Here is a 13055-nt window from a genome sequence, read left to right as displayed (position 1 = left end):
GATCATAACAGCCTCTAAAACAGAAAGCAACCATTTTACAAACCCAAACCTGAAGTGGCTGAAAAAAATTAGTTCATTCATTAGTCCCTCATCATTTTGATTGTTTTTTCTTGTGTAGGTTACAGCCCTTCACAACAGTGTTCCAGAGCAGGGGCACCATTGGAGGGGGCAGGGGGCCAAGTCCCCCCCCCCAATTTTCAAGGAGGGGGCCAGGCAACCTCTAAATTCCATGGTGACCATGTGCACACCATGTACATATGCTGCACGACATGCTGACATCACTTGCACATGCTGCTCACAACACGTCAGCATGTCGCGCAGCGTGTGGAAATGACTCAGCAAGTCACACGGAAGATGCACATGGCGGGCGGCACCAGCCCCCTCTATCACGGGGGCAAGCCGGCATGCTTGTTCCAGAGACTTGCCATTTTGTGCTTGAAAGGGGAACGTCCTCTGCTCCCTGCCTCAACTTGGTGTATTCAGTGGGGAGAGTGGCTGCTTAGGATAACAAATGGGCCAAGATGGGCTGTTTTGGCATTTGTACAAACTGTCTTTAGCTGTGGCTGAGAAACAGAAGCCCCAAACCAATTAATCAGATACTGTAACACACAGAATGCTAATGCACACTTCCACTGCACAGAACATTTAAAGCCATTTAAAAAGACGGACTTTGACAGCACAGCAACCAAGAGAGGAGTCACAGGGACTAAAAACTAGGGTGACTACCAGAAAACACCCAATTAACTGGCCACTCACAAGAACCCAGCTAAATCCAGATTTTACAGCAATGCTTGGGCTTATGGGACAAATGCTAGGGGGCTCTTAATTAAATTGACAAGCTGCACATTCTGAAAGGCCCTATAACAGTAGATACAAAAAGGAAGACAGTCCCCCTGTAAACTGAGTAGCAACTTATATTGCCTATGAGTATTATGGGATCAAACCTAAGATACAATATTTAGTAAATTCAAGTGCACTTTGAGTCATGTGCTCCCTCCATTGTAGCTGCCTATGCAGAACCACAAGATCACTCATTGTACCAGGGGCACATATGCTTCCCAGCATCCAGCGTAACTCTATCTATATAAAAGGGGTCAACTGTCATGAAAAGCAGGCCTAACATGTCAAAGCCTATTTTGTTTTCCAGTTCATCATTTGAATACTGACATGCTAACAGAAAAATCTTATAGACAATATATTTCAAGGACTCCACTTTTTTATACCCAAAGCAACAAGAACTGAGCGATTTATACAGGTTGTTATCATCCTACCATCATTTCTTGTACTGCTTGGTGACCACCATTAAGCGTCTGGAGAGTCCTCATAAAGAGAACCTTCTTTGCGGCAAAGCATCACCAGATTGTCACAATTTTTCAAGGATCTGCTTTCGTCAGAGCACACTTTGAATATTATGTCCAGTTCTAGGCACCACAAATTAAAAAGGATATTGACAAGTTGGAATGTGTGCAGAGGAGAGCAACCAATATTATCAAGGGTCTGGAAACCAAGCCTTATGAGGAACGGTCGATGGAGCTGGGTATATTTAACATGGAAAAGAGGAGACTGAGAAGACATATGCTAGCCATCTTCAAATATCTCAAGGTGCATCACAAGGAAGACTGAAAAGAAGTTGAGATTGAGATTATCAATACTATAAAGAGAAATTAGGAACCTTGAATAAATAGTGTTTTACATATATAATAAAAGATAGCTCAAAGGGTGTAATTTTAAGGCATGTGGGCCTTCCAGTTACAAGTCTATCTCTATCCACTGGACCAGACAGGCTTTCAGTGCATATTACTATCATGAGGAGGAGGAGGATTAATTAAATTTCTATACTGCCCTTCCTCCAAAGATCACAGAGCAATTTAAAATATAAAAACACATAACATAGTAACAATCAAAAATAACCGCCATGAGATGTTCTGTACAGCAGAAGCTGTTAGAAACCATTTGCCACCTCTTTGTTTACTGGAGAATTTCCTTTAATTATCTGTCTTGAAGACATAAAAAGGGGGGGGGAGGGGGGACCAAAGATTCATTATAAAGCAGCTGGAACTGCTCTTTATAAGTCTCTTCTATCAATGACAAATACAGAAAAACTACAAACCACCACAGCAAAGGTACAAAGCCCTTCAAGTCATCTAGAACCTGCCCAAGGACACCAAATATTCTCAACAGAGTTTAAGAGAATTGTGAGCTCGGACATTCTGACAGGAACAAAGGAACAAGAGAGCAGGAGTGACATGGAAGAGACAGCTCTCAAGAAAGAACAAGCAAGGCAGGTTATTCTTCTCAGAAAAAGCAAGCAGAAGATATCCAGATCTTTCTCTTTGGGGAAAATAATTTGACTTGTGGTGTCCAGTCCTGTATCTCTGCCATAGCTTAACTATATTTAACTGCAAGACCTCTGCACCTCTTCCCCTGCAGAGAGAGAAGCAGTAAATCTCTACTATCTCTGCTCAATCAAGGGTGAAGATCTGACCTATTTCCTTGCCAAGTTCCCTTATCAGGTACAGGCTGCTCATTTAACCCATTCTTTTCCACACCAGAAGCAGCATGTACTTTAAGGAATGCAAGCCACTCTTAGTATTTATTCATTCATGTGTGTCCTGCTCTTCAGCCCAGTGTCTCGAGAGCAGCTCATACAAAACTAACCTGCAACAAAACAGTCCTTGCCCACAAGCTAACAAAACAGTGCTCGCTCGCCAACCAAGGGCCATATGCCTCCCTGGGGGCCCCCATGATATTCCAAGGGGGTCAGAGACAGAAATTGGATAAATGGGGCCCCCCGGCATGAGACTAGGGAGCTACAGAGGGAAGTGAGAAGTGAAAAAAAGAGAAGTGACTGAGGATAAAAACAAAGATGTAGAGTGAACAGAGAAGTGACTGTGCTTCCCAATGGATGGAGCACCACACACACTCTGCGGCAACATTGCTTCCGCTTCCTTCTCCCTCCCACTTCCGCACACCAATGCTGCGTGGCTGCAGCAGTGCTAAGTGTGCTAGGTGCTATCTCTTCATGCATTCATGCAAGTATTACTGCACAAAGAGATACGTTGCTGAATGCAAGAGTTACTCAGCCTCACGCGAAATCACCTTCATATAATGGTCAGAGGTGATCTCTGGTTATTCCTCACAGCAATAGAGCTGGATATAAAAAAGCTTGTTTCTGGTCATCAAGCACAAGGGTAACACTGATTGAGAAATACTTATATTTTTTAATGTAATTCTTTTTGTATAAATGATAAGAATTATAAATAAAATATGTTCTATTTACAAACAAAATGCTTAAACAGGAAGGAGCTGACCTTTCAGCGAAGCTATCGGCATGAAACCCATAGACTTTCCCACACCCACACTTTTCAGACTCTTGAACTTAATGCCTTTTATGTCACCGCATACTCCACTAATGAAAACAGGTAGCTGCTTGCTAGTCAGGGGGACCCTGCAAGGGCACATTTTTCATTCCAAACCTGCTTGAGGAGTCAGTCCAACATGCCATCCCTGTGCCGCATGGGATGTGGTGGTTTTACAAGCCAGAGACCAACAGGTACACAAACATCAAGTCATGGTGGAATAAGAGCTTGGCTATTTCTCCTTTCTGAACCGGCAGGTGCTTTAAGGGTAGCCTACACTGCGAAAAGCTGACCTGATTTTGCCTTCCTGTAGAGAACTAATCCTGTGAATTGGTCGATTTCTCTCACCCTTTTTAAAAAAGCAAGTTATTTTTGTGACGAAAGTGCAAGGCCTGGTCTGCTGACTACTGAATTCAGTGAAATGACCTCTTCTTCCCATCCCACACTGGATATTTAAGGAGTATCATCTTACTTTCTGGGTAAGATGATGGGTACTTTTGAAATTCAGGCACCTTCTCCATTATGGAAGATTGTTACGTTGCAAAGCTATCAATAGTTATGCAACACTTACATATACGGATTGTCCTTTATGAGAACTGTACCAGCACTTGGAATAATAGGTTCTTTTTCCTTTTTCAGCAGAGATCTGATCTGCCTTCCTAAATCATACCCTTTCAGCCGAGTTTCTTATTTTGAAGTACATGGAATTTTTTCAATGCACATTGCACAAAGATCTGGTGAAGTTCAACACTCCAAAGCTATCCTGGCAGATCTATTTTCCTAGTCAAGGGGATATAGGAGGACATCCCTTTCCCTTGTGCTGCTGGAACTGTACAGCTAAACATTCACAGGCTAGATTTATCTTCCTGTCCCTATGTGGCAGCAAGATGAAGACAAAGCTCCAAAACCCAGTTATGTCCAGCGATAAATCAAAACGAAGAGAGGGTGATAGTCTGTAACAGATAGCTCCTGATAGACCAGGAGGGAAGCTGGGTTTTGTGGGCATATGTGAAGCTCTCTATGCATCTGTATTCATGTAACAAAGGCAATGGGGATGAATACAACAACTCAAATGCTCTGGTAGTCTAAAGCAGAAGAGGAACCTCAGACCTGGAAGCCTTCCAGGTCTCTCTTATCTGGCTCCTGGATTTCTAAAGGCCACACCTCACCAGCCCTGTTTTATACCTTCCTTGAGTGTTTTCCTGATTGAAATCCTGAAGCTTTGATAATGTCTCTTGCCTGCCTGGATAGAGATAGAGGTGTGTGTGCTTTCCAGCCTACTATACAAAGGTAATGTTCAAATTAATTGCTCTGTCCACTTCTGCCTCTGGTCATTATCTGCCACTGCGGCTCCTAGAAGGGAATATGGCCCACAGGCTGAAAGGGGTTCCACATTCCTGCTCTAAGCGATGCCCTTTATTCCAGCATTGGCTTTCCCAGCTGCTCAGCTCCTGCTCAAATAAAGGTCTCTTACAGCTAAAGAAGGGACGCGGGTGACGCTGTGGGTAAAACCTCAGTGCCTAGGACTTGCCGATCGCATGGTCGGCAGTTCGAATCCCCACAGTGGAGTGAGCTCCTGTCTTTCGGTCCCAGCTCCTGCCCACCTAGCAGTTCGAAAGCACCCTTAAGTGCAAGTAGATAAATAGGTACCGCTTTATAGCGGGAAGGTAAACGGCGTTTCCGTGTGCTGCGCTGGTGCTGGCTCACCAGAGCAGCTTCGTCATGCTGGCCACGTGACCCGGAAGTGTCTCCGGACAGCGCTGGCCCCTGGCCTCTTAAGTGAGATGGGCGCACAACCCTAGAGTCGGACACGACTGGCCCGTATGGGCAGGGGTACCTTTACCTTTTTACAGCTAAAGAACATCAGTGGCCAAGTTTACTCTTTCCACAGAGATACCAGAGACATGGACAATGTGCCAGAAATAGAGACATCTGATAAAGGAGAATAAGAAGCAAAGGCAAAATATGTGTAGTCAAACCTGTTAACATTATAATATGGTTTTATTATTGTCACTATTTACTAAAAAAAAAATATCCCCCAATGCACAGCCCACTTAGCACTATTTACAGCTGCAAAATGAAAAATAAAGCAATACTACCCCCATCTATTTAGGCTCATTTACCATTACTGAATAGTTACCTTCATCATTTTATAGTGGTACCTCGGGTTAAGTACTTAATTCGTTCCAGAGGTCCATTCTTAACCCGAAACTGTTCTTAACCTGAAGCACCACTTTAGCTAATGGGGCCTCCCGCTGCTGCTGCACCGCCGGAGCACGATTTCTGTTCTTATCCTGAAGCAAAGTTCTTAACCCGAGGTACTATTTCTGGGTTAGCGGAGTCTGTAACCTGAAGCGTATATAACCTGAAGTGTATGTAACCCGAGGTACCACCGTATTTAGAAAAGTGAGTGTAAGAAGCCAGGTTTTGTGAAAACAAGGGCTGATCAAAATTTCTCTGGAACTACACATGGCTCCTGGATAGTTGAGGACAGGCCCTCATGAGGCATTTGTGGAAACACAAGAGAGAAAAAGCAGTGGAGGTGATGAATGGAGAGAAACCACATAAGGCAAAAGATAGGGAATGAGGATTATGTATTACTTTTAAAGATAGCTCTTCTTCCTAAGAGCTCAGATTGGTAGTTTAGTCGCACACCCCTGTGCAGTAGCTTAGTCACAGAAAATGTGATTTGCCCTGTGAGCTGCAGTACTGGGAGTCCTACTTCAAGCATTGGAATCCCTAACCTATTCATACATAAGCCACATGAACATAACCAAACTTTGATATGGATAACAAAGGGTGTTGTGTTGTGCTTTTTTAAAGAACTAAAATAGATCCTGGCGCAATTCTGCAAATGGAAATAATAGGATGGTTATTTCCATTCCCTATTCTCTCACTGGCAAACACATTCTGTAATGATCAAGATGATATGAAAGGGCAACAGTTGCTAATTTGGGATATTCTCAGGCTGGTCTGCGACCCTTGAAGGAAGCGAAAGGTCCCCTGAATGCACTTCTCAAGACTTCCTCAGAGCATGTAGCCAACATGTCCTTGAAAGTCACAACCTCATTAGAGTTGTTGAAATGAGGATCTCTGGCAAGTCTATACAGCATTACCAACTGGGAAATCAGCAAGAGCACAAATCCCCAACAAAAAAATTCTGCAAAGACAACTTTGGTATCATGAATTGACGCATAATGGCAGGATCATGTTGAGGCAACTTATATAACAAGTTTACATATGTTTTACTGAAGTATTAACAAATTCTGTGCCACACGGAAAAGTGTTGAGAGGGTCTCAAACCAAGGTTTCCAACAGTCAGTGTTCCAATGCCTTTTACTCCTTTATCCTCAACAATTCTGCAGTGTCAAAGCTAGTGTCTTACTGCCTGAGCCAGCTGCCACTCCTGCCTTGGGTTCTGAATTTTTGTTAATGAAAATGTTTGTAAGCTGGAGTCATGAAGGATCTGGTATATGCTGGCAAGCAGCTTTGCCTTGCTTGCTTGCAACCTACCCAGTCACAGAGAAAGGGAGGGTGAAAAGCAGCGCCACCGCTGCTGATACCTATACCTAAAAAATAAAAAATAGGCAGGGCAAAGAGAAGAGTGAAGAACCAGGAGTGGGGGGGGGGTGCCTCCAATAATGTCAACTGTCTCTCCAAGTCAATTAGGTCACACCAAGCCCCCCAAAGCCCTTGCAGCCTTGCCAGTACAAGCTGCCTGTCTAGGCCTCTGGTCTCCTGATCATAACTTAGAATCATAGAGTTGGAAGAGACCACAAGGGCCATCGAGTCCAACCCCCTGCCAAGCAGGAAACACCATCAGAGCACTCCTGACATATGGTTGTCAAGCCTCTGCTTAAAGACCTCCAAAGAAGGAGACTCCACCACACTCCTTGGCAGCAAATTCCACTGTCGAACAGCTCTTACTGTCAGGAAGTTCTTCCTAATGTTTAGGTGGAATCTTCTTTCTTGTAGTTTGGATCCATTGCTCCGTGTCCGCTTCTCTGGAGCAGCAGAAAACAACCTTTCTCCCTCCTCTATGTGACATCCTATGTTTGCCTTTGGCCCTTCAACCCTTGGAATTCTTCTTTCTGCCTGGCTCAAACTCATTTGCCTCAGACCCTACTATCCTTGATCTGATGCCTGAGACAAAGCCCATCTGCAGCCCACCTCAGAGTCAGGGAAAGGCCCGACACATACTATTATTAAATATGATGTCTTCATGTAGTTGTTTTTTTAAAAAGGAGCTACAAAGAAGTCACAGTCTAAGGTAGTAGTCAGGAAAAGAAAGCCAAGGTTTCCTGCTCAAGGTGCTCTAAAAGCATGTTCTAAAAGAAGATTTGCCTGCGCAATATGACCAGGCTTGTAACACATGAGAGCAGCAAGGAAGGCACATAATGACTTTTTCTTCCTTGCCCCTCTCCTAGAACAAAGAGAAAATCTGAAGGGGAACTCAAGAGTGATGAGACTCCCTCTTGAAAGACCTGCTGTGAGGAAAACAAATGCTGTCTGCCCAACTTGACCCAGAAGATGTTGATTTTAGAGAAGTGGACAACTCTGCTACAGGGAACTGTTCTTCTGGCCAGATGTGGAATGAATATGTATGAGCCTATATCTAAACATTGGTACTTAGGGAAAGCCTGGAAGCCTGGGGATATTAAAAATTCCATTTGTGGCAGAAAGATAAGGACACGGATCTCCACTGGGAACACGGAAAAGTTAGTTTAGCCTTCCCAAGCTCATCAGGTATTGTTTGACAGAAAGTGTGAAGTTTTTCGGAATGAGTACTCCTGTCACACATAAAGCAAGTGTAGGCCAACAGAGGCTTCAGACCACCAAGAAGAACTCAACAACATCAAGGACTGAAACGTTTAGTTTTTCTATGGGGTCTTGCACTGGTCACTACTAGATCATTCTGCCTTCAGGCTAATTGTTTGTTCTTATGCTGACAATTATTGGAGGATGTTTATACTTTTGGGTTATCTGTCCTGGTTTGTGAAACCTCATTCAAAACTATACCTAAATATCAAATGGCATTCCTATACAATTATGTTCCATTTTCATAAAAGTAATGTTCATGTTACTTGCGGAGCTAAAATGTGTTGGCTCTTGTTCTGCTGATCTGGAAACCAGCAGTTATTCTGGGCAATGTGACGCTATCTAATTGTTTCAATGCTGACTTTCAATTCTAAGCATTATTGGTCAAGCACATCAAGCAACGTTTCAGCAACTGTGGATAACTATGCTAGGTATCTGCAAGGCAACAAAGTCAAGAGCAATTTTATATGACTGTATCTGCAACTGGACTTAACTGTCAGGGGTCCTTTACCTTTACCTTTTTATATACACTCTCAGACAGAAACGGAAAAGGATCTTGTGGCACTTTAAGGACTAACACATTTGGTCCAGACTACAGTTCACATCATCAAGTGTTATCCTGACTTCCACACGTGGTTGGTGAGGGAATTACCGACATTGAGGTCAGAGGGAAATGAAATGCAGAAAAGGACAGTGATAATTACATAATTTACTATGAACATCCACAAACCAGTTATTGATAACATAAACATATTGACACTACTAAGCCTTAATACATGTACTGTGATAAAAATCATTTGTCTCAATTCAATTCATAATAAATCTATTAATATGCTATAATTCACCTATGGACTGAATCAAGATAAAGGATATTTAACTTGCTGACAAAAGCAAAGATTTTATATTGTGATATGTTAAGGTCTACAGTTAATTAAACACAGTAGAATTCAACATCCTGCTTTTACGATCTTTCTGTATATGCAAGCATTACAGTTTGCCAGATACCACTACTTCTCCCCCATATGTGCTGTTCTGAGGGTTCTCTCAACCCCCACAGAGCCAATTTTGGGAGTTGCATGAAAGGAGGAAAAGAAGAATCCTGTCCATAATCATTACTATTTATTTCCCTCCATCCTCACTTCCCACCATCACCATGTGTATAAGTACCTCTAACTCTTTCCATGTGTCACAAAGCTCTTAGTTGGTTCTGCTGCAACAGAGTAATAAAAGACTACTACTCTGGAAATTCTTGGCCAGAACAGCTCTCTAATTGCATGCAACAGGAGATATACACAGAACAGGAGGTGTAAATTGAGGTCTCCCATTTCCCAGCAACTCAGTTATTCTACCTTCCCCAGAGCCATACATTCTTTAAGCTCAAAGCCTTGAGCAACACTGATCAAATGCCACTAGAAGGCATGAATGACACTTTCAGTTTTCACTTCTCCAAGTAATGCAGAGCAGATGAGAGCATGAAATTCTGCCCCACCATCTTGACAGAATAGGAGGTGCCCATAAGTCCATTCCTTCCCTCAATCCACTTAGAACTATTTGTTTAAGCAAGCACTGTGTCAAGAGTTTTGACACATTTCTGGCAGAGCTATCCATCAGTCCTAGCTGATGGCGTGACAGAACTTTCCTCCCAAAGCGGAGAATCAATACGCCAGCGCATAATGATAATGAATCACCCTCTTGCAGTACATGCCTCTTGCTTTGTTCCTCATCGAAAAAGTATCAGGATAGACTCTTAGGAGGAGGAAGCACCAGGAGGAAAACAGGAGGAGGAAGAGGAGAGGATATTGCAGTCCCTCTGAAGGTGGGAGAGGCTTCAGGGGCAGATTCTTCTTCTCACAGTTGCACATGCTCCTAGACAGTTGTTGTCAAGATCCCTTAGTACAGTAGTACCTCGGGTTAAGTACTTAATTCGTTCCAGAGGTCCGTTCTTAACCTGAAACTGTTCTTAACCTAAAGCACCACTTTAGCTAATGGGGCTTCCTGCTGCCGCCGTGCCGCCGGAGCATGATTTCTGTTCTCATCCTGAAGCAAAGTTCTTAACCCAAGGTACTATTTCTAGGTTAGCGGAGTCTGTAACCTGAAGCGTAGGTAACCTGAAGCGTATGTAACCCAAGGTACCACTGTATAAGCAAAGGCTTGTAAAATGTTAGGGTGATGGCCTAGAGACCCAGTAAACACTGGCACTGAGAGGTTCTGAGGTAAGATTCAAGAGAAAAGCAAACTGAGGGTAAATGATGGACAATACTGAAACACTAGTATTAGTCTAACACACCAAGATTAGAAAAGAAGTATATTGTAAGCCACATTGATTTCAGTTCCCCTTAATTTCAAGTAATCATGTCTTTGATCAACTTTTTTAAAGTTTCCAGAAGGAACAGGAAAAACAATAGTCTTGTGGCACCTTAAAGACTAACAAATTCATTACGGTGCAACTTTCAAGGATTAGAGTTCACTTAATTTGATGCATGATTATGTTTTTTGTTTTAAGTTATTTAACAATTCTCCTGCAGGTGGCACCGTCTTCTTCTTCACATTTATTTGAGCCATAGGCTTCATTCTATGCAAGCTTTCATAAAATTTATTACATATTCCAGTACACAACAGTGGCAAGAATAACAAACTATAAGAACTGCAATGTCTGAAATACATCATTAATATATCACTCTTAGGAACAAGAACTCAACAGAAATGACAAAGAAGTTCAGAATGTGAGCAGGCTCTGGAAAAAAGTGTCCCCAAAAGAGGACACAGGAGCAATGTGGAGGGTCAGCCTGTAAGGAGATAGGGAAGACCAAGCAAGATATAGGGAGGCATTATAGTCTTATAAAAAAAGACTGCAGGCACCTAGTCAGCAAAATGGGAATGCTGTTTTGCCTAATTTATTCTCATCCAGTAGACAGCAAAACTCCACAATTTGGAGGCACTAGCCTAACTATGTACTTGCTACGCTGCTCAATTTCAACTAAATGTACTTTATGAAATTCACTTATGTCGCCCCATGAGAAAAAGGATGATATCTTATCCCTCAAACTGAGTATGACAGAATACTGTGCATTTAGGTGGTAAAGATGTGTAAGTACTGGGAAAGGGCCCACACTACTGTAGCAGCTAGAAATGTTTTTTAAGCTTAAGAACAAGGAACAAGGTGAAAGTTACTTTAAACAGCATAACTTTAAACCTTTTCCTACATTTATGCACCATTTTGAGCTATGGCAGTGCAGGTGCCCTGCCGCATTGTTGTTGCTTTAGTTTTCTGGCTACCGCTTAGAGGTATTTTTATAAGTACACTTCACAATGCCTTGCTCTGAGAAAGGCTCCTTGGGCCTTTCCTCAGGTGCTAGAGCAAGAGAGGAGGGGGGTGTGGGTGTTGGAGAGGCTCAGTATGCAGCTGGGTGAATGGTAGTGGCAAAGACAGCAATAATGAGAGTGGAGAAATATGAGAGTGGAGCAACAATGAGGCATGGGAGCAACAGTCCATGCTTGTTAACCTAACCACATTTGCCTGCTGCCTGAGACAATGGTTTCAATGTGCCTCATTATAGCACCAGCTCTGCCAATGTATATTTGGACAGAACTTGGGCATGTCATGAACAAGATGTAAATCTTACATAACAAGAAAACTTCTCGAATTTGGTGGGTCTAGTGAAGCACCACCACAATTTCCTAGAACTGCCTGGGTAACAAAATACTCCACTACAGATATTATGGCATGTTGGGTTACTCCTCCTTTTTACCCTGGATGTAGCACAAAATTGAAATAAACAGTTGCTCTGAATGCCACAGCTAAAACATAACCGTGCAAATGGCACAACTTTCTCTTCCAGTCTGGGGGGAAAACGCTCTTCTTAAACACTCATTTTATCTAGCAAGATCTTAAACAGCCAGATACAGCACTCTACACCATTCTTGATTTTTTATCTAAAACTAACAAGGGACTAAGACTCAAAATGGCACCAGTTTACCTCACCCCTCACCCCCAACAGAGGATGCTGAAAACTAGTTCTTCAGCAGATGTTTCACAAAGAGATGAGATTGTGGAGAAACATGGTATTTCAACTTTGTCGTTGTAAATATATTTTCTTCTCCCTTCTAAGTGCATTATTTATCAGCTGTTCTTGTCCTCCCTCAAAAGAAACAAAGAAAATGCACACATACGAAGTTGGTGAGATAAGGACGTCACTTGAATACCCTTAAAACAAACATGAAATGGCTTGTGGCTCAGAATTTTACCCATCCTACCTGTACAGTGTGTAAAACAGACTCGGAAGAACAAGAAGTCTGAATGAGCCTATCGTAAACTGTCACAGTAAGCTCAGCCTTTTATCAGAAGAAGAGTGCCTGTCTAGAGTGGAAGGATGCTGACATACTAATCTCACTGCAGGAGACTGGAAATAGCAAGAGTTTTTAAACCTCTGTACAAGCCATGGCCCTAAAAAATTGAAGTATTCCCCCAGCCCCCTTTCCCAATTAGCAATTGTCAAATTTTAGGAGTGGGAACAAAACTAGTTCAGAGATGGAATCTCCGGACGAATTTACATTTTAATTTAAAAACAGCAGCAGGACAGCCATACTACTGTATGGAATTATGAATCTATGCAGCAGTTCAGAAAAAGAGGGTTCTTTTGTTTTGTTTTGGCTAATTGCTCATCTTAGAGAAGGCAAATGGTAACAGATGAACCACCACAGAAGAAAATCACATGCATTTTAGGTATTTCTTCTAAGTAAAGATTGAGCAACACTAGAGAGAGGCTCTCTGGAAATGTAGAACTAGTTTCTTTCACTTGTGTAGCAAACTAACGCATCATATGCTTTAAATAAAACCACTGGATCTTCTCAAGATCAGGGGAAATGAACACATCATTA

General features: G+C 42.5%; 1 protein-coding gene and 1 long non-coding RNA gene across 3 annotated transcripts in view; one reads left to right on the top strand and one right to left on the bottom strand.

Annotated features, from left to right (window-relative positions):
* The window catches only part of TMEM104 (transmembrane protein 104), a 75780-nt gene that overhangs the window by 6664 nt on the left and 56061 nt on the right, over nucleotides 1–13055 (bottom strand). The window lies entirely within an intron of this gene.
* LOC310699454 lies at nucleotides 2117–8442 on the top strand. Its single transcript, XR_014522088.1, has 2 exons — nucleotides 2117–2281; nucleotides 7787–8442. It is a non-coding gene; the product is annotated as an uncharacterized lncRNA (long non-coding RNA).

Source organism: Podarcis liolepis (genome assembly GCF_965112155.1).
Source record: "Podarcis liolepis genome assembly, chromosome: 2".
NCBI classification, from domain to species: domain Eukaryota; kingdom Metazoa; phylum Chordata; class Lepidosauria; order Squamata; family Lacertidae; genus Podarcis; species Podarcis liolepis.
The sequence above is the reverse complement of the archived record's forward strand: the minus strand, read 5'-3'. Positions and strand labels throughout refer to the sequence as shown.